This window comes from Austrofundulus limnaeus, unplaced genomic scaffold (assembly GCF_001266775.1).
Source record: "Austrofundulus limnaeus strain Quisiro unplaced genomic scaffold, Austrofundulus_limnaeus-1.0 Scaffold210, whole genome shotgun sequence".
In the NCBI taxonomy this organism is placed as follows: Eukaryota; Metazoa; Chordata; class Actinopteri; order Cyprinodontiformes; family Rivulidae; genus Austrofundulus; species Austrofundulus limnaeus.
In genome coordinates this window covers 355,229-358,540 of record NW_013952612.1, presented here as the reverse complement: position 1 = coordinate 358,540, position 3,312 = coordinate 355,229, and the positions used below count along the sequence as shown (strand labels likewise).

At 34.3% G+C, this 3,312-nt stretch overlaps 1 protein-coding gene across 1 annotated transcript in view; it reads left to right on the top strand.

Moving 5' to 3' along the window:
- The window catches only part of LOC106525027 (serine/threonine-protein kinase 4), a gene marked incomplete in the record, with an annotated part of 25,313 nt that extends 22,862 nt beyond the window's left edge, over nucleotides 1-2,451 (top strand). The window contains 1 exon segment of the mRNA XM_014019126.1: nucleotides 1-2,451.
- Between the last annotated feature and the right edge of the window lie 861 nt (nucleotides 2,452-3,312).

Genomic DNA, 3,312 nt, shown 5'->3' with positions numbered 1-3,312 from the left:
GTTAAAATGGTGACAGAATTTGAAATTTCCCCTTTATAGGACATTAAAACTGCACAAATGTTTATTATTTGTTCTTAGATCGTTCCTGTTTGTTTTTCGTTGGTTGGTGTTGCAGCACACAGGAAACCCTTCAGAATATGACCCCAGCTTTGTGCCTCATGACCAAAATACCCTCTAGATCTGTTTTTATTCTGAGCATTTGGAAAGAAAAATATTTTTTCACAAATATTTCAGAACTACAGGCTTATTTAGAAAGATAAAAGTTATTATCTGAAGCTGTGACTTGGATGATCACAAACTTTCCCTCTTGAATATAGTGGCTTAGAAATGGCAGCTGAGGATTATAGGATTATATAAATGTAGCTCAAACTGGATGTTTGGGTTTTGGTCTGACTAAAACCAAACTCCTGAACCATAGATTTATTCTTATTTTAATAGAAGCAGTAAAAACATTTCTTCTGGATATGCATGAAATAAATGTGACTCTTATGAAGCAGTTTTTTTTTCTGCGAGTTTAAACACGAAATAAAAAAAACAACAAGCAACAAAGATCTATATTTAGCGTTATCAGTGTTTGAAACGTGATTGGTAGCACAACAAATGAAAGTGTTTACACTGGTTTTGAATGACAGAAATCTTTAACTCTATAAATAAACAAGTCGTCAGGAGGAGGGAATGAAATAGATTTATTCACTTTGACGTCGTTCTGTTTTAGAAAGTACATTTTCATATTCTGCCTTTTTCAGTTAGAAGCAAAAAATGTTTGATTGTATTTGTAACTGATAGTTGCTTTCTGTACATTTAATGTCCTTTTAATAATAAGTCCAGAGGTTTGAAATGAGCTGGCCTTAAACAATAGTTGTGAATTTAAATGTTTTCTACAATTAGGAGTTTATAGGTGTTMAATGTACCAAATTGTTCTGCCTTCTTTTAACCACTGGTGTCCTTATTGTTGATTTGGATTTATTTATTTAATTTTTTCTTTCTGTGAATCTTTTTAATCTTTTATTTCTAAGTAATCTTAAAAAAAAAGACCTGAGGTTTTTAAACTTTTGACTCGGCACACTGGATTTTTTGACGAAACCTCCCTAAAACCAATCAGAACCACTGAACCCAGGTCTGATCCAGCTTCTAACATTCCTCAGAGCTGCAGGGTTTTCAGCCAGAACAAGACAAATGTAAGGGACCATGTGTAGGTTTTTATTTTATTTTATGTTTTTGATGTAAGTTTAGTTGTGTTGGAGTAATAATGAGCGGCTCAGGTCATGAAACTCCTCAGGGTTGTAAAATAACGACTGCAGTGATGAAAAACCTGCTGTTTTTGCTTCAGTCTTGTGTAAATATGAGCTCCTCTCTGCTGTTAAAGGAAATCCTTCAGCTGATGTCAGAAAGCTGTCGTTACCTGGTTTAAGCTGCTTCTGTGGACTCCTGTTTATCATGAGCACAAACTGGTTTTAGTCTTACAAGCAAAGCTAAAGGGATTTTTTCCCCTTCAGGTTTGTGTGGTTCACTCTGAATGCACTGTTTTTGTGTGGGTGTTTAGTTTCTGTGATCAAACAGTTAACACTGGTCATTTTTTTCTTTGCTTTAATAAAAAAAAGGGGCAAACATTGATAATAATGTCGCCTCCATCCTGCTGTTTGAACGCTGCAGAAATTAAGTSAAAATCACTGGAAAACAGAAACTTTCCTGCTGTGAAGTTTTACTTTTTTATTTTTTTTTCAAATGTGTTTTTGTCTAAACTTTGAAAACTGCATAAAGGCTCTGTAGCTGCAAGTTCTTCAGTGAGTTCTGCAAAACTTTTACCAGGCAGTGAACTTTTGGTTTAACCAGAAACAACACAAGTGACTGAAAATAGGTCAAATTTATCAGCTGTATTTATTTGTTGACGTTGGGTGTGGACCCTCATTTTAGCATCACCGTCATAAAATCTACCGGTCATTGCGTTTAGGCTGCCTCATTTAATATAATTCATGATAACATTCAGGCTTTATTTCATTAGTTTTGCAAAAGAAGCTTATTTACATGRTTTACGTGAAACAAACTGGTCAGAATCACTAAGTTACAAAGATTAAATCATCTGTTCTCCAGTGTTACCCTGCTCTGCAGATAAACACCAGTTTATTGGCTCAGTTTGAAGCTGGGAAACAAATAAGACTAAATCATGGCCAGTTGGCTTTTATTAGGAACTTTTATACTTTTAAGGACAAATAAAAGAAAACATTAATTGAAAGCAGTTCATCGATCTTTGTTTTGCTGCAGATGTTTGTTGGGAAGGAGGAGGTAGAAATGATTTTTTTTCTTCCTTTTTGGTTTCTTGTCTCAGCATGTAAGAATCAGAGTTTATTCTTGAGTCTCTGCCTTAAAGTACAGCATGCAATGCAAGTAGAGTATGTTTTATTGCAATTGTTTTGTTTGCTTCTCTAATAAAGTCATTATAGTAAACAGGAAGTGTTTTTGTCTGCAGTCTAAAGCTCTTCTCCCTCTGAGTGAAGAACACTCTCGTCTTCTAAAAGCCTTTTCTTGTTTCATCAGCTGCATCACAAACACTGAAGCCTCTCCGCTGCTTCCTTGTTTTCCCTCCTCCACGTTCAGAGTGCCGTCTGCTGAAAAAGCTGAAATTAATATTTAATCAGGCGGAGACTAATCTGATCTGCGGGCCTGCAGCTTCTTTAAACACAAACTAGAAACACGTGTGGTCACAGAGGACGAGTGGACGTGTCGTTCTTTTCATGACCACTTCTCTAAAGTTATCTCGATGCCAGAGTTGTAAAGGAACTAAGTACAAATACWTTGTTACTGTACTTAAGTAGAATTTTTGGGTGTCTGTACTTTACTTGAGTAATTATTTTTCAGTGTAGTTTTTACTTTTACTCATTACATTTGTACCAAATTATCTGTACTTTCTACTCACTACATTTTTTAAAAAGGTAAGAAGTAGAAAGTCATTACTCCTATTTTATTCCGAGTTATTACTTAAAAAATACTATCCTGATAAATAGTGTCTCCTGGACAGAGTGAATTTAATTGTGTTTGGATGAGAAGTATAAATATATATCATTCTGACACTATATTAGCTTGTACACAACCCATCACAGCTGCACGCTGTTAGAAAATATATTTTTTGGAGAAGTCACCTCCCAATAAATGTCATTCTGGAAAAACTAACTGCTCACTTTTACTTTTAATACTTAAGTAGATTTTATGTCAGAAATTTACATTTGATACTTAAGTACAAAAATATCAAATAATTTAAGACTTTTACTCAAGTAATATTTTTAGAGAAGACTAACTTTTATCAAAGTATTTTTA